The sequence below is a fragment of the Sus scrofa genome, chromosome 14 (assembly GCF_000003025.6).
Source record: "Sus scrofa isolate TJ Tabasco breed Duroc chromosome 14, Sscrofa11.1, whole genome shotgun sequence".
Classification (NCBI taxonomy): domain Eukaryota; kingdom Metazoa; phylum Chordata; class Mammalia; order Artiodactyla; family Suidae; genus Sus; species Sus scrofa.
The window spans coordinates 79,150,219-79,169,221 of record NC_010456.5 but is presented as its reverse complement, the minus strand read 5'-3'; the positions used below and the strand labels follow the sequence as shown (position 1 = coordinate 79,169,221).

The window sequence follows — 19,003 nt, the reverse complement described above, 5'->3', positions numbered from 1 at the left end:
CACTGAATACCATCTGAGCTACTGCCCCCATCTCAAATATGGATGCACATTATAATTAGCAGCTGTCAGATTGTGAGCATTTATGAGCAAGGAACTCCTTATAATTCATCTAACTTAATCCAATTTAAAACATCATCCAATGTAGTCCCCACCCCCACCCCATGAACACAAATATTATTAGCTCCATTTTATAGACAAAGAAACCAGACTGAGAATAGCTTTATATCTTGCCTGAGGTCTCAGAGCTAAAATGTGAGTGTGGAATCCAGGCTGGCTTAATTCTAAAGCCCAAGATGTTGGCTACCAGCTGATACTGCCTGGGTATTAGAAACAAAGTGAAGGGGAGTGATAGGCTTGTAGGAAAGCAGTCAGAGAGGGAGACCAGGTTTTCAAGGCTGGCAAGTGTTAAGCTGTAATGGCAGCTGCACAGCTGAAATGAGGAGGTGTCTTAAGCAGCCTGGGCGGTGTTTGAATGGAAGGCAAACATGAAGGCATCATTGTAGAGGCCAAGTCCAACATCTCATCTCTAGCTCCATCTATGTTGCTGCAGATGGCATTAATTTGCTCTTTTTTACAGCTGAGTAGTAGTCCATTGTGTGTATATACCATATCTTCTTAATCCATTCATCTGTCGATAGACATGGAGGTATTTTCCTTGTCTTGGCTACTGTGAATAGTGCTGCAATGAACATACGTGTGCATGTATCTTTTTCAAGGAAAGTTTTGTCCGGATATATGCCCAAGAGTGGGATTGCTGGGTCATATGGTAGTTCTATATTTAGTTTTCTTTAAATATCTAGGAGTAAACCTGACCAAGGAGGTTAAAGACTTATATGCTGAGAACTATAAAACATTATTCAAGGAAATTAAAGAGGATTCAAAGAAATAGATATTCCATGCTCCTGGGTTGGAAGAATTAATATTATAAAATTGGCTATGCTACCCAAAGCAATCTACAGAGTCAATGCAATCCCTATCAAATTACCCATGACATTTTTTCACAGAACTACGACAAACAATCCAAAAATTTATATGGAATCATAAAAGACAGAATTGCCAAAGCAATCCTGAGGAACAAAAAACAAGAAGGAGGCAGACTTTTAGACATATTAAAAAGCTACGGTAATCAAGACAGTTTGGTACTGGTACCAAAACAGACATACAGACCAATGGAATAGATTAGAGAACCCTGAAATAAACTCAAACACCTACAGTCAATTAATCTTCCCCAAAGGAGCACGAATACAAAATGGGAAAAAGATTGTCTCTTCAGCAAGTTGTGCTGAGAAAACTGGACAGCCACATGTAAATCAAAGAAACTAGAACACACCCTCACACCGCGCACAAAAATGAACTCAAAATGGCTTAGAAACTTAAATGTAAGACAAGACACCAACAAACTCCTGGAAGAGAACATAGGGAAAACATTTTCTGACATCAACATTTACAAATGTTTTCTTAGGTCAGTCTCCCAAGGCAACAGAAATAAAAGCAAAAATAAACCAATCAGACCTAATTAAACTGATAAGCTTTTGCGCAGCAAAGGAAACCATTACGCACACACACACAAAAAGACAACCAACAGAATGGGAGAAAGTAGTTTCAAACGATGCAACTGACAAAGGCTTAATCTCTAAAATATATGAACAACTTATACATCTCAACAGCAAAAAAACAAAACAACTCAGTTGAAAAATGGGCAAAAGACTTGAATAGATATTACTCCAAAGAAGATAAACAGAAGGCCAACAGGCTCATGAAAAAATGCTCAGCATCACTAATTATTAGAGAAATGCGAATCAAATTTACCATGCGGCAACACCCACACCTGTCAGAATGGCCATAATTAACAAAGACCATACAATTTTACAGAGCCAATGCAAAATCTCATGCATACCAGGACCCAAAGCGAAGCAGTAATTTGAGAGAATCTTGAGCCAGACCTACCTGCTGGTCTACTGGAGAGGCAGGGGCTACTGCTATTCACTCTGGGGACAGAGGAAACATTCAGCCATGTGAATACCACTGCTCCCGACTGCTGATACCTTGGCTCCTTAGCTCTAAAACCTAGTACCATCCAACAGCCTTCAGGCACTAGTGCTGCAATGCTTCAGGCCAAATAACTAACTGGGCTGCTGGGCTGGGAAACAGCCTCACCTGCCGGTAGTCAGGCTACCTAAAGACTAAAGAGCCCACAGCTGCCTCTGAACACACCCCCTAGATAAGGCCCAGCCCACCAGAGATCAAGACCCAGCTCTGCCTACCAAGCATCACCCTGCCCTTTAGGAGGCCACAAAACCCACTAGGGGGCAGACTCAGAAGCAAGAAAACTATAATCCAGCAATGCAGGACAGACATTATCTGGAGATCAGTTGCGTTCTGGCCGTTCTTACTGGCAGGCCAATGCAACCTTTGGAACACCCTGGACCCCATACCCATTTGTGTCAGGAACTGGTCCCCCCCCCCCCCCTCCAACAATGATATGAAATGAACTCTGGGATCCCTGGGCCCTGCAGCTAGACTCCAGGAACAGGCTCTGCCTGTTAGGTGAAACTAACTGCAGGACTTGGCTTCACCTGCCAGTCAGTGGGCAACAGCCACAGAATCTTTGGGACCCTGACTCTCCACACAAGTGAGCCAGCACTAGCCCCAGGGATCCTTAGGATCCCACAACAAGCCACCTTGTGACCAGGTCCCACTACACAGCAGCCAGCAGCAGCCACACAAGGCAGGGCCTGGCCACCAACCAGACTAGGAGCCAACCAAGCCTCTAAAACCACCCACTTAGTCAGCTCACCATAACACAAGGCCATACACAGCCCTCTTAAGGGGAACCCTTAGAGCACATAGGTTGGATAACAAGAGGGAAGTATACTGCCAGGATGCATAGGACATATCCTACACAGGGTCACTTCTTCAAGGTCAAACATAACTATCCTACCACATACATAAAGACACAAATAGCAACTCAGACAAAATGAGGCAGCAGAGGGATATGTTTCAGACAAAAGAGCAGATAAAACTTCAGAAGAACTAAGTGCAATGGAGATAGGCAATCTACCTGGAAAAAGAGTTCAGAGTAATAATTGTGAAGATGATCAAAGAACTACAGGAGGAGAATGGATGTACAGAGAAAGAAGTTAGGCATTTTTAACAAAGAGAAAATACAAAGAACAACCAAGGAAGTTCTTCCCCTCTTTGTGCCTTGTTTCCTTATAAGCAAAATGAAGGGTCTCAACATTCTACAACACCGTGGTTCTATCACTAATATGTATGAAACGTCAGTATATTAAAAAAAAAAACACTTGCAGAATTTAATAGCTAAATTGGATCATTTCCCACAGCCTTTTCCCCATGTCCCTCAATAGCTTTCAAAATAATGCAAGATTCTACTGAAAGTTCTGCTAATACCAGAAGAGCTAATTAATACCAAAAATGCTTATCTCTTTCCCTGGTGCCATGTCCACAAGTCCTTCCTGACAAATAAAGGAACAATAAAGTATATAATTTTAATGCAAGAATCACAGTAATAATCAAGATAACCAGCAATGACTGAGGGCTTATGATCTGGTTTTGTTCTGAACATTCCACATCATTTAATTTTTTAATCTTTCAGTGAGTGTCATGACACGGTTCCACCACTGTCTGTTTCAAGAACTCCCCTGACCAAGTTTGTAAAGGTGCTATCAGAGTTGCCAACACACCCTGTCTCATTATATTCCTTGCCCACTATTCCCCTGTCACTATCCCAACCTCTCACTTCTCTTAGTATTGCTGGCATGCTGAGTCTGGGGTAGTAAGACTAGTAAGGGTAAGGGCTTTGATGATCTATTCCCTTGCTTAAAAAATTCTTTGTCCTTCTTAATGGAAAACTTAAAATTTCCTCTAGAAAGTTAATTCTAGGACATCTCTAAAACAAAATAAAAAATTTGCACCAGGCATATTGTCTACCATAGGCACTGGAAAAAAAAATTAGATTTGGAAAAAAAAATTGGTTCTTGGTAAGAACATATTTTAATTTTGAGAGAGGAGATTCTTGGCCAGAAGTAGGTGTTTCTGTGTCAATAACTGATTGACAATGAAGTATATAATTTTAATGCAAGAATCACAGTAATAATCACATTAATAACCACCCCCCCAAACCTGAACTCACAGCAATCATGGCTGTAAGGAGAATTTCAGTATGGATCTCCTTGCAACAGGTATATCCTGACATGTTGTTTCTGAAATGCAGCTTGTTCTAAAAGAAAGAAAACTAGTTTGAGAGTCTTCACAGCTAAGTTCTTCTCCCTGCTGGGGCCAGCACCCATTTGAACTCTCAGCCTCCTTGCTGTCTCAGGTCAGGAGGTAACTAAGAGCTCAAACTTGATACTCAGAGAACACTCTGGCTCTGGGCATGATGTTTCCTTCTGGTTACCTTGCTCCCGAGGCCAAATGCCCAGTTCGAATGACTAGGTCTTACTTTAATACCACATTCTTTTGGAACTGTGGCTATGTTCTAGTTTTGCTGAGGTGTCCTATTTCTGTAGGAAGAGCTCTGATTCTTGTGGCTGCTCTACACTCAGGGGTCTACCTTCATGGTTCATTACCTGGCTTTCCCCTTACTTCCCATTAGCAAACTCTATCTGTTCACCTGCAGGAATGTCCAAATTCTTCCATGGGCCATTGTTGACATGATGATGTTTGGGATGCACTGTGTCACCACCTGCCTGGTCTTCCCCCACTGGAAGGTAAAGCCATACGGTTAGAGGTCAAGGCCTTAACCATCTGCCCTTACTACCTTTCTAGAGGTTAGAGGTCAAGGCCTTAACCATCTGCCCTTACTACATTGAGCACTACAGGGGATTAAATAGGGAACAAGGAGAAAAGGTAGGAAAACTTAGCACTGAAATTAACATGGGCTAGAATCTGAGTCTAAGGAAGAGGCAAAAGTGGGAAGAAGAGATTTTAGAGCTGTTGCAACAAGAAAGGGAAGTGATAACTTTCACTAATTAATTGATCAATTTTGCTATTCTACAGTACAGACAGAATTTTAAATGAGCAGGTTATAAATGAAAAGGCTAAGGTAAGGTAATAGGTTGCTACCATGGGCAGAATGTTTTGGGACACTAGGCTGAAGCACAAAAAGAAAAACTCTCATTCTGGAAAAAAAAAATCACCTCGTATTTATAACTCTTGGCTAAGAAAATACATGTGTGCTATTCCATCATTCAACAAAACTTTATAAACACCTCTGTCAGGTCCTCTACTCAAGTAAAACATAGATTTGTATAAAGATAACATAGAACAGTCCAATCAGAGACAATCAAAGTACAATTTGGGAGACACAGCAATGGTGTAATGGTGTACAAATGGTAGATTAGAGATCTTCAAAATTCACTCTCTCTGCATTTGTTAAGGCTCATGTTGCTTTCTTCATGTTCCTGTTCTGGAGGTGAGGTAAGTTAATGGCAGTTGCTTTCTTCATGTTCCTGTTCTGGAGGTGAGGTAAGTTAATGGCAGTTAACTTACCTCACCTCCAGAACAGGAAAGAAACAGGTGTGTTGTAAGATCTGTCACTCTTACTTATTTCAAGGCCACAGTGTTACTGGATCCTTAATACATCAAGCTATAGAAATTAAAATGCATGTTTCTTCTGAAACAGAGACCTCCTCATGGTAAGTTGGTGCTGGCTTGACTCTGATTTTAGTGAATGTCAAATTCTTACTGTTTCAAGTTCTGGTGGGCCTGGGGGCTGGTTCAGTCTGGAGAAATAAGGAGATTCAGTGCTTCAGTGCTGGGTAAAGCTAAGGCTGCTCTAGCCATAAACCAAGGTGCTTCATACAGGGAGTTACAACTGGGAACAGATGGTGGTGAGTATTTCACCAGGTAGGGCGCAGCCCCCACCACCATCATTCTCTCCTCTCATTTCTGGCGGTGAAAAGCTGGACAGGACTCTAATAGCTGGCTAATGAGCATGATTAAAACCTGGTAATGACTCATCCTGGGAGAAAATGTTCAACCCTGCCGAATACATTCTGCTTTATTATCTGTGAACTTCTTGCTGATGGAGACTGGAAATTGACCGACTTCCATTATGTGGAGGGTATGAGATTTGTCGGAAATGGGAGGGGTCTTCAAAGTGCCACGGCTTGTGACGTGCCTGGGTGGGCAGGGGGGCCCCTCCTAGATGCAAAGGAACACCTTTTTCTTCCCCATAAAGTACCAGCCTGTGATCTGAGCAGTGTTGAGTCTAAACAGAAATGCTTTGTTTTCTGTGTAGATTTGATTAACACTGTGCTGTTGAGTCTTTACGGTCAGGCCAGATTATATTACAGTCATGACAAGTAGTTAATGAATTTACATTGACTAATCCATACAATGCTAAAGATTTTTCTGTCAGGATTAATATCCAAAATGTGCAGGACACTGTCTGATATACGGCTTTGCTCCTTGCACCGATGTGACCCGTGGCTGGTGTTTAATGTCCCATGATCAGAGCTAAATGACAGATGGGAGCTGGACACTGGGATTCAGGACTGTTTGGAGAATTCTGTAAACAAATGCCAAAGATGATCTTATTCCCCTCTTATTAGACATCTGATATCTTGCTTTCTTCTTCTTTAAGAGCTTGGGCCAGCAACTTTGAGAATCCTCTCAGGACCCATGACGTCTCTGGAAATGGCAATATATTTTTCCTGCTCTTGGCTGCTTCCTTGTCTTACTGTTGCTTGCTCTGACCCTAAGTTTCCTCTGCCGTGTCTACTCAGCATGATTCTGACCTCTTGTCTTGTTTGGATCTTAGGCACCTGCCTTCCCAGCATACCAAACATAATATAGTCCAGACAACTCACCACTTCCAGAACCCTGACTAATCACCCTCACCATGGCCTCACCAGCCCCTCCAGCCATCACGTCTTTCCATGAATCTGAGGCCTGTTGGTGGCCATCACTTCATGTTGGTCAAATACCACTGTTATACTCATCTGAATGAGTAAATGCCAAACTATAGTGGGTGTCAGAATCATCAGGAAGATACATCAAGTAGGCAATTTGCTGCCCTATCCCTTAGGTCTGTGCCAAGTCCCACACATCTGCTTTTACATAAATCAAGTAGCACAAGTGATTCTTCATACTTGACAAAAGGTATATACATCCACACTTGGGATGACACTCCTCAGGTCATCTCCAGCAGACCCCTTGTTCCTTGGTAGCAGTCTCTGGAATAACTACTTTATTGATAGGTTGATGTGGGCAGATGCAGTCACTCTAGGATTAAGCCTCTGAGAGAAGACTCTTCCAGTACTGTGAAAATTCTGGTCTTTTCCATAGTTTGATCTAAGCTTTTGATAATCAAAAGCTTTGGGCATCACTGGATATCTGTACTCCCCAATTCTGATTATTAAAGATGGCAAAAATATATTATATTGGCCAAATGAAAGCCGTTTCTAGAGAGAATACCTGGGGGAGACCCTGGCGGGAAATTGACAGGGGAGAGTCAGAAGGGGATAGGCTAATTCCGAGTGGTTGCAGCCTCTGTGGGGTCATCTATAACTCAATTATCTGTAAGTCCAAGGCATGCATGAAATCTACACAGGTCCGGAAAGTATGGTCTTACTGTATACAACTGTAAGAGAAGTAAGAAGCAAGGGAAATATCACTATAGATTGGGGATCATGACAGGGGAGCTGGAATTAGGCCTATCAAGAGTCATAATTCTATGACATGATAAGAAGGATAGTAACCTCTACTGAGGACTTGATAGTTGAGGGAATTCCGGTTCAGAGAATCTAAGTAGCCTGCCCTAGACCAGCACTGGCAGTATCAAGATTCAAACTCAGGCGAGCTTGAGCATCCCACTGTAAAACATTAAGTGTTGAGGATTGTGAAGACATTAATTTTATCCAAAGCTGTGGAAGCATTCTGTCTGAAAGTCAGTGCCACTACCTTTTTTTTTTTTTCTTTTCTTTTTTTTTAAGGGCTGCATCCTCAGCATACGAAAGTTTCCAGGCTAGGGGTTGAATGGGAGCTACAGTTGACAGCCTAGGCCACAGTCACAGCAACACCAGATCCTAGCCATTTGTGACCTACACCTCAGCTCACGGCAATACCAGATCCTTAACACACTGAGCGAGGTCAGGGATTGAACTGATATCCTCATGGATACTAACTGGGTTCTTAACATGCTGAGCCACAGTGGGAACCCCAGGGTCGCCACTTTTAACTCTCACCCTTATATCTTTGTGGAATTTGTTAGGCCTCAGCTGACTCCTCTTGATTAGCTAATGCATCAGACAAGCAGTATCAAGTCATTAAGTGATTATCAAAGACCAAGGTCTCAAGTGTTTTCTTTCAAAGAAATTTCAGCACTGTAACTACATAATCAAGTATATATTTATCCTTAGAACCTCTGAAGATTGGATGGAGCATGCACTATTTTCCTCTTATATCATCTGAATTGCACCTCAGTTCAAACACCTCCTTCTCCATGAAAACTTCTTGATTTTTATAATTGAAATTTGCTCCCTGTGCTGTGTCCTCCTCTGGCCTTTGTACATCGTATCCATAGTTGCAGTTGCTTGGGTTCATATCTATCTCCCCTCTCCATATTGTACATGCCTAAAGGAAAAGCACTGAGTTTTATTCATTTTTGTGCAAAGCCGGTGTTAAATAAATGTTGACTGAATTCACAAATGGGGAACAAACCATATAACTAAGTGGATTATTTCCCCAAGGCCTCATACTTAATACTTAATATGGGCCACAAAACCTTGGTCTTTCAGATTCTGAGAACTCTATCACAAATATGCCTTGTGAGTGTTGATTAAGAGCCCAGTGTTGGCAGAAATGCCAATGAGTAAGTCAACATCTTGGCCCCAGGTGGCTTAAGTCTTACCCAGCCTAGACCCAAAAGGGCAGATCTGGACATCTGGGAAATTGAATTCCTTCCTTATTTCTCCATACCACAAGAGGCCCATTGTTGTTCAGTGAAACTAGTCAGTAGGCATCTTTTCTCTTTTTTCATGCCAAATCAGTGACCCTGTGCTTGTCCTCCCACAGAAGGGGGCTGACCCTCTGCAGCATTCCCACCCTGTCTTCTCTGAATGGCTCCCAACTGTCTCAGTGGCATTTTCCACTTTCCAGTGGCTGAGCCATGGCCTGGAAGAGCCTCCAGGTTCATGTCAAAGGGTTGTCCCAACTTGTGAGTCCCAGCCTTGGGGCTGGAGCACCACTGGGCTTCCAGGAAGGCTCATAAAGGGACCAGTTATAACATTCACACACATTCCTTGTGTCCCAGTTGGTTTTGGCTGAGGGGATGGTTGGCCAAGAACAAGGAGGCAGACACATTTCCAAAATCCAGCCCACGTGACCAGGCCACTGCAGGGAACTCAGTGGGAGACCTCCCTTACAGGCCTCCCCAAGGCAACTTTCTTAAGCTCCTTGGCATTCCTGGCACAGTCACTCTTTAGTGTCATTTTATTTTGACATTTTGTGATGTTTGTTTGCATGCTTGGGGCTGTTTCTCCCTGGTTTGAAAACTCCTTTTTGGAGCCAGGTTTTATATTCCTTTTAGAGTGAAGAAATCTCTGTGCTCCTTCAAGCAGAGGTGTTGAAAAGTCTTGCTTGTCCAATGAGTACCTTCTACAAGAGGAGAAAAGCGTATCAAAACATGATTTTTTTCGTTAGGTTTGGGGCAGCTTGAGAAAAATGCTAGTTCTGGGTCTCACTTTGGAATCAGTCTTTCAACATTCATTCATTTGATTTGAAGTTATTAAACACTTATCCTTTTATTTGGCATTGCACTAGGTACCAAGGTGCTATAAAGGAAAATGAGGTTCTTACTCTTGGGGAGAATCCAGACAAACTGTAGAAGCAAAATCTTCACCTTAGAAACAGCAGGAGTTTAACTGCCAAGCAATGAAGGTTACTGTATATATGAGCTTCTTATATGAAATCCAAGAATTCCAGGGTCCATAAAGGAGACTTTGTATATAAGAATGCATACATGTATATGTGTGAGATATGCAACATACTCAGAAATATACACATTCACACTCATATATGCCTTTTATTCTGGGGATAATTATCCGTAGTTTACAGATTTGGGGTCTTCCCTCAAAGGGTTCCCAAATAAATTCCACATGTTAGAAGTAACTACCCTCATATACATTGGAACACTAAGCTCAAATCTGGCTTTCCAGGCTAACTTAGACCAAAGTGAATAAATTCATTTTGCCTTTTTTTTTTGTCTTTTTAGGGCCCCATGGAATATGGAGGTTCCCAGGCTAGGGGTCGAATCAGAACTGTAGCCACTGACCTATGCCATGGCTTAGGTCACAGCAACACCAGATCTGAGCCTTGGCTTCGACCTACACCAGAGCTCACATCAAGCCAATCCATCTTGTCCTTTTTCTTATTTTTCACCTACCACTTTAGATTCTGACCCAGAGGTTGTATGTATCAGACTGTACTCACTCAAGTCTTATTAAGCTGCATAGTAAATGACATATATTTAGGTATGAAAAGACATTTTCTCTTTTTGTGGATATAATTTTAATAACAAGTATACTTCTCTCCAAAAAAAAAAAAAAATCCCTGTGGTAAACTCTCTATTTCCTGTCTTGGCCAGATTAGGAAAAATAACATTTTATTTAATATGAGATAATACATAATGCAGTACCCATGCAACTATGATGGCATTCAATCATAGATAACCATGTACTGTGTCTTAACCAAGTCCTTTCCCTAGACAGAATATTGAGTTCAAGTCCCCTAAAGGAGGGAAAGAGTTACATCTAAAAATGACCTAAAGTTCTGGTTTGAAGAGAGCCAACAGTCAGTATATTCATCATTACTCTCTGGTCCCCTAGCCTCCTGCTGGGCCATCTCTGGTGATAAGACATGTAGTAACTTTGAAGACCACCATGCTGGTCCAGAGTGTGGCAGTACAGAGCCGCAATATTAATGACAGTTCCTGGAAATATGCAACATAGCAGCCTTGATATGGATAAGAGGAAGTTCTTCCTTAGCTCACCTTGCAATGTCCTCACATCCTTGACCTGGGTTCTGCTATCTGGAACCACTTAAAACAGGCAGGATCTGTCTGATGAAGGGACTCCTTCTAGTAGTAAAAGTTTCAGCTTGGAGTCTAGTGCCAAGGAGAAATGAGTGAGCAAATCAGGAAGAGAATGAAGATGGTTCTAGTTGATTCTGTGCTGAACACATAGAGACCACAGAGAATGGCTCTAATCAGAGGGGTCCAGAGCTTATCAGGTAAGCTCACAGCTGCTCAGAAATTACTCTTAGTTCTTTTCTTCTGACCTCTATTCTCTTCTGGCTAGTTCTGTGCTGGTTATCTTAGAAGTTAGAGCACAGTACCAATAAAAGGATAGTCATGTAGGTAATCCCTCCTTAGATGTACCTATTTTGTTATTCTCTTCCCTGACTACAAGCTAAACTCTTTACTATTACTACACAGATTTCTCCCTCTCTCTTTAATACATAGACATACACTTTCTACTCTCAAAAGTTTCTAAAAAAGAGTGTTAAGAGTTACTGAAAATAGAGGCAGAGGACATGTAATTTGAAAGGAAAGCTAGAAGTCATTCAGTCTCTCTCTAATCTGATCCCCCAAGTCCATCTACAATGTCTTTGACCTGCATTTATCCAGCCTGATGATAATAAAAGTATTTTTATTGCTATTATGATTGTCATTTAGTGAATGCTTATGGTACATTCATTATCTCGTTTAACCTTCCCAACAACCCTATGAGATGGGTAAAGCTAATGTACACATTTTACAGATAAAGGAGCAGGAGCTGAGAAGAGGCAGATAAAATTCCCAGAGTTACAAAGCTTTTAAGTGGCTCTGGCCAAATTTTAAACCTAGTCTGTCTGACTCCAAAGAATCCAAATATTACTGGTCTCTCCTATTTTCTTCTATTGAAGTATAGTTGATTCACAATGTCATGTTAGCTTCAGGAGAACATAAAATCAATTCATATATATATAATGTATATTATATATGTATATGTACCTATATATATATGTGCATATATATATATATATATTATTTTTCAGATTATTGTCCCTTATTAGTTGTTACAAAATATTGGGTACAGTTCCCTCTTGTTTTCTCTCCTATTTTTTGCCTACCTCCAGTGAATGAAAGGGGCGCATTCTCTTTCAATGGCGCTGTTAGAAAGTTTTTTCTTGTATAAACTTATTTCCTTATTTATTCATTCTTCCATTCCACACACATGTATTGGGTTCTCTATTCCAAGTACTGGACTGTGTGTTCCTATAAACACAGGTCTTCCAGATCTTCTGCTTGGGGCCATGCAATGACTCTATTTCCTTCAGCTATCTGAACCTGCTGGGTTTGTTCTTGTTTAAAGAGAATGTCCTCAGGTCCTTCAAAGCCCTTTGTGTAGGTAGCTTTCCACTGTTTTCCTCTTAAGAGTCCCCTCTTCCACAGGCATGTCATCCCCTCAGCAGCCAGCAGACTGACTTGGAACCTGTGCTGAAGCCTGTAGAACAGGACCACCGTCTTTCTCAAGGAAGCTCTCTGAAGACCTGGACTCTGGTGCATCATTTTCAAACGACTGCCTAGTTTTGCAACAAAGAGTAACCAACAAAAATGACTAATACCGAGAATTTACTATGTACCAGGTACTGTTTAAAGAGCTTTACTTGACTTATGTAAGTTCATCTTCACACCAACTCTTTGAGATACATACGATTATTGTTCCCAATTCACATACGATGAAACTGAGGTTCTGAGAGGTGGAAGAACTTGCCCAAAGTCATTTGGGTAACCAAAGCCCAACAGGCTTGTTCCAGAGGTTTACAGTGGTTTTGGTGATTAGCTCAGAAAGGGTAGTTCCAAGGACTATTTTCTGCCAGCCAAAGCCAATCCCTATTCAGCAGTTTCTTCTGAGATGCTTCCTTTTCCTTCCTGGGTCCAAAGAGCAGGCTGCTAGGAATCAAGATAGATTTGCACCAGCTCAACAGCCCTTAGCCCCTGCCTCTCTGTTTCATATTCAAAACTCTAACAATGCCCACCTCTGCATCCCAAACCCAGGCTTCTCCCCTGTTTCTGGAAGGCACAGTGCACCGTACCCTCCATCTTTTGTCTTCATTTTTCTTCCCTGAATCCTCCATTAAAGAGAAAAAATGCACAAATACATATCTTGAATCATTCAGTTGTATAGGGGTAACTGGGCATACTTATCAACCATTAGGCTCCTAAAAATATATATTTCTAAAAACAGCAGATATTTTTAAAAAGTTAAACCATACTCATTTTTTAGAATCTGCCACAAGTCTCTCTTAACAAGTATGAATTAACATTTACTAGTCCTGTCATTCTTTATAGGAAAATGTTTTTTGAACCTCCTATTATATATGGGCAGAATTTTCTCCCCAAAGAGAAAAACTATGCAAACTTAACAGCTCCTTTATTCGAAATTTAAAGATGAGTCTATTTTCTGAACATGTATAATTTATGTTTGTGAATTAATTCTATAATTAATGGTTGTAAAATACATCAAATATGTAAAGTGCTGTATAAGTACTTAATTAAAATAAAAACAAAAAAGTGATGATAATTAATTGTTCATCCCAAAGGCTAGACAGTATTATAGTTCACAGTAACTATCAATTAATATTCCTATTGTTAATAATAAGCTCAACTTTTTATGTAAAATAGAGCATGTTAAAATTTCCTGATTAAACCCTGAGTCAAAAGAAAAAAAGTTCTTTAAAAATATTTTCGTCATATAAAGCCGCTGTGGGAAAACAGCTCTCAAATTTTGCATTTTAATCGTTGGTTGAATTCAGCTTCATTATAAATTTTTTGACTCAGAATTATACCATTATAATACCACAATTTTCAAGTTCCTATTCCTCCCCAAGGAATCCTGAAAATGCAGCAAAACCCAAGGAGAGTGATTTAGTTATAAATACAGGTTCATTCATGTTTTAATGGCTAATATGAAATAAGGCACCTACTCTATGGGAAGAACTGTTCCCAGTACTTTGGACATTTTCTTTGTGTTGATTTAACAAATTTATTGAGCACCCACTGTGTGCTAGACACTGTGTTGGTGCTAGAACTTCAACAGGGAATAAAAACAGTTGCAAGTTCAATCCTCCATGGTGCTTACCATCCAGAGAAGGATGCAGACATAAAATAAGAGTTGCAAACATGATGAGGGTGGAAAGGACGAACATGCTCAACTTGAGCTCTGGTTTTTAGATTAAAGCAATTGCTGCTTTTTCATTGTTAGTGTATAGAAATGCCATCGATTTCTGTGCATTAATTTTGTATCCTGAGACTTTGCCAAATTCATGGATGAGCTCTAACAGCTTTTTGGTAGAGTCTTTAGGATTCTCTAGGTAGAGTATCATGTCGTCTGAAAATAGGGATAGTTTTACTTCTTCCTTTCCAATTTGGATTCCTTTTATTTCTTTTATTTCTCTGATTGCCATATCTAGGACTTCCAAAATTATGTTGAAGAGAGCGGACGTCCTTGTCTTGTTCCTGATCTCAGCAGGAATTCTCTCAGATTTTCAACATTGAGAATGATATTCGCTGTGGGTTTGTCATATATGGCCTTTATTATGTCGAGGTAGGTTCCTGCTATGCCCATTTTCTGAAGTTTTTTTTTTTTTTATTGGAAATGGGTGTTGGATTTTGTCAAAGACTTTTTCTGCATCTATTGAGAGGATCATATGCCTTTTATTCTTCAGTTTGTTAATGTGGTGTGTCACACTGATGGATTTGCAGATATTGAAGAACACTTGCATCCCTGGGATAAATCCTACTTCACCATGATGTACAATCCTTTTAATGGATTGTTGGATGTGGTTTGCTAGGATTTTGTTGAGGATTTTTGTATCAATGTTCATCAGTGACATTGGCCTGTAGTTTTCTTTTTCTGTGGAATCTTTGTCTGGTTTTGGCATCAGGGTGATGGTGGCCTCATAGAATGAATTTGGGAGTATCCCTTCCTCTGCAATTTTTTGAAATAGTTTCAGAAGGATAGGTGTTAGCTCTTCTCTAAATATTTGATAGAATTCGCCTGTGAAGCCATCTGGTCCTGGCCTTTTGTTTGTTGGAAGTTTTTTAATCACAGTTTCAATTTCAGTTCTTGTGATTGGTCCATTCATCTTTTCTATTTCATGTTGGTTTAGTCTTGGAAGAGTGTACTTTTCTAAGAATTTGTCCATTTCTTCTAGGTTTTCCATTTTATTGGCGTATATTTGCATATAGTAGTCTCTCATACTCCTTTGTATTTCTGTGATGTCCATTGTTACTTCTCCTTTTTCATTCCTAATTTTATTGATGTGAGTCCTCTCTCTTTTTTTCTTGATAAGCCTAGCTAAGGGTTTATCAATTTTGTTGATCTTTTCAAAGAATCAGCTTTTCATTTCATTGATCTTTCCTATGGTTTTCTTTGTTTCTATTTCATTGATTTCTGCTCTGATCTTTATGATTTCTTTCCTTCAACTTCTTTAGGTCTTGTCTGTTCTTCTCTCTCAAGCTGTTTTAGATGTAAAGTTAGATTGTTAACAATGAAAGAGCAGAAAGAGATATTAGGGAAGCAATCCCATTTACCATCACATCGAAAAGAATAAAATACCTAGGAGCAAACCTATCTAAAGAGACAAAAGACCTGTATTCTCGAAACTATAAGACACTGATGGAAGAACTCAAAGATGACACAAATAGATAGAAAGATATACCATGCTCGTGGATAGGAAGAGTTAATATTATCAAAATGACTATACTACCTAAGGCAATCTACAGATTCAATGCAATCCCAATCAAATTACCAAGGACATTTTTCACATAAGTCAAACAAAATATTTTGAAGTTTGTTTGGAAGCATGAAAGACCCAGAATAGCCCAAGACATCCTGAATAAGAAAAATGGAGCTGGAGGAATCAGGTTCCTAGACTTCAGACTATACTACAAAGCAACAGTCATCAAAACTGCATGGGACTGGCACAAAGACAGACATACAGACCAGTGGAACAGGATAGAAAGCCCAGAATTAAACCCATGCACCTACAGCCAACTAATCTATGACAAAGGAGGCAAGGATATACAATGGAGAAAGGACAGCTTGTTCAATAAGTGGTGCTGGGAAAACTGGTCAGCCACATGGAAAAGAATGAAATTAGAACACTCCCTAACACCATACACAAAAATAAACTCCAAATGGATTGAAGACCTAGATATAAGACCAGACACTATAAAACTCTTGGAGGAAAACATAGGCCAGACACTCTCTGACATAAACGACAGCAACATCTTCTCAGATCCACCCCTCAGAGTATTGACAATAAAAACAAAAATAAACAAATGGGACCTAATCAAACTTTAAAGTTTCTGCACAGCAAAGGAAACCCTAGACAACACGAAAAGACAACCCACAGAATGGGAGAAGATCTTTGCAAGTGAATCGACAGACAAGGGATTAATCTCCAAAATTTATAAACACCTTCTGCAGCTCAACAACAAAAAACAAACAACGCCATCAAAAAATGGGCAGAAGATCTAAACAGACAGTTCTCCAAAGAAGACATACAGGTGGCCGAGAAACACAGGAAAATATGTTCAACATCACTCATTATTAGAGAAATGCAAATTAAAACCATGATGAGGTACCACCTTACACCAGCCAGAATGGCCATCATCCAAAGGGCTAGAAATAATAAGTTTTGGAGAGGTTGTGGAGAAAAAGGAACCCCTTTACCCTGTTGGTGGGATTGTAAATTGGTGCAACCTCTGTGGAAAGCAGTATGGAGCTTCCTCAGAAAACTAAACATAGAACTACCGTTTGATCCAGCAATCCCACTCCTGGACATCTATCCAGAGAAAACCACGACTCGCAAAGACACATGTACTCCCATTTTCACTGCAGCACTCTTTGCAATAGCCAAAACATGGGAACAACGTAAATGTCCATTGACAGAGGAGTGGATCAAGAAGATGTGGTACATATACACCATGGAATATTACTCAGCCATTAAAAGGAACGAAATACCGGCATTTTTAGCAACATGGATGGACCTAGAAATTATCATGCTGAGTGAAGTCAGCCATACAATGAGACACCAACATCAAATGCTTTCACTGACATGTGGAATCTGAAAAAAACAGCAGACTGAACTTCTTTGCAGAAGAGATACTGACTCACGAACATTGAAAAACTTATGGTCTCCAGAGGAGACAGTTTGTGGGGTGGGAGGATGTGCTTGGGTTATGGGATGGAAATCTTGTAGAATTAGATTGTAATTATCATTATACAACTACAGATATATAGTTGTATGTATATCTGAGTAACAAAAAATTCATTTGAATAACAAAAAAAATTTTCCTTTTCCACTGAAAAAATAAATAAATAAAGCAATTGCTGACATGAGGCAAAAAACTGAATATTGTCATTTAGCCTTTCCTACTTTATTTTTTAAGTCAGTTTGTTGAGTTTCCTTGCTTTTTAAAATGAGATCTTCATAAATAATCCGTCTGTTGCAACTTAATTAACCAAGGAAAGATGAATAAATCAAATGGATATTAATTTGCTTACTTTACTCTGAGGGTCAATTTGCTGAAAATAGACAAATTGAGGTACATTTGTGGAGAGTTATTGTTACACCAACTATCCTTACAAATTTCACTGGAATTGCTTAAACTTCCTTTGTCAACTGTGCACAGTGACATGACTGGCATGTCACTGGTCCTGTCTAGCTTTTCATTGGTTGGTGGGGCTGAGGGTGTTGGGGAACCCCTGCCTACAGAAGCTGGGTTTCTTAAGAACCAGCTCTGGCTCCTACCCTGCAGAATTTTCACAGCTTATGTCCTTTCCAGAAGCAGTAGACCATAAAGGAGAGACAAGTAATCTTATTTTGAAAAGGGAAATATAACTTCCTGTCACTATGCTAATGAAATAAAGTTGGAATTCATAAAATATCGTATTTAATGAAAATTCTGCCAAGATATAATGTCTATGTGGTACATTCTAGAATACCCACCCACACAGAGCTCTTTCTTCTATACATACTTTAGCACTGAATCTTACACTTGTTGATCTCAAGACTTTTTTTTTAATATCAAGACTTTTAACTCTAAGTTAAAAAAAAAAAAACCTGTTCTCAAAAGATTAACACATCTCAAACATGGAGTGAAAATGAGTGAAATAAGTCAAAGTCAGACAGAGAAAGTTTAATACTGTATATTTCACACGTATGCAGAATCAAAGAACAAAAAAATGAACAAATATAATAAAATAGAAACAGACTCAGAATCAAAGAAAACCAGTGATTGCCATAAAGGAGGAGGATGGGGAAAGGGCTAAATAAGTGAAGGGAATTAGGAGGTACAGACTACAGGTCATATAATATGTTACTGGGATGTAATGCACAGAATAGAGAATATAGTCAATAACATTATATTAATTTCATATGGTGCATAATCTATTAAAATGTCAAATCGCTATCTTTTACACCTGAAACTAATAACATTGTCAGTCAATAACAGTTCAGTAAACAAAGAGTACATACCTCTATAAGTGAAATTAAAAAGCATTGCCCTTTCCAGGCTCCTGTAGATTATATTAATAAATGATTCAACTTTTTCCCTTTCTCTCAATCTCCGTTTTGATCATGAGACTGTACAATTCTTGCTGCTAAAGAAGTGGAGTCCATGTTCCAACTCCTTGAATCTGGTCTCAGCCCTGTGAATTACTTTCACCAATTGAACAAGGATTTAGTGTGTTAGTTCCTTGCTCAGGCCCAAAGAGATATTTTGTGTTTCCACTTTGTCCCTTTCACTTCTGCCATCACTCTAGAAAAGATATGACTGGGTCAGCCTGCTGACCCTAAGGAGAGGATGCGGAATCCTGAGATGCTATAACCCAGGTGCCTCAACTAAGCCCACCTCAGGACAAAGCCCCCAGACAACCCCCAAACACACGTGCAAGCCCAGTTGAGATGAAGCAAACCTAGTCTTCAT

At 39.9% G+C, this 19,003-nt stretch overlaps 1 long non-coding RNA gene across 1 annotated transcript in view; it reads right to left on the bottom strand.

The window, feature by feature from the left end:
* Positions 1–2,410, bottom strand: part of LOC106506047 — a 131,155-nt gene extending 128,745 nt beyond the window's left edge. The window contains exon 1 of the long non-coding RNA XR_002338517.1: positions 1,948–2,410. This is a non-coding gene — a long non-coding RNA (uncharacterized LOC106506047). The remainder of the gene's footprint in view (positions 1–1,947) is intronic.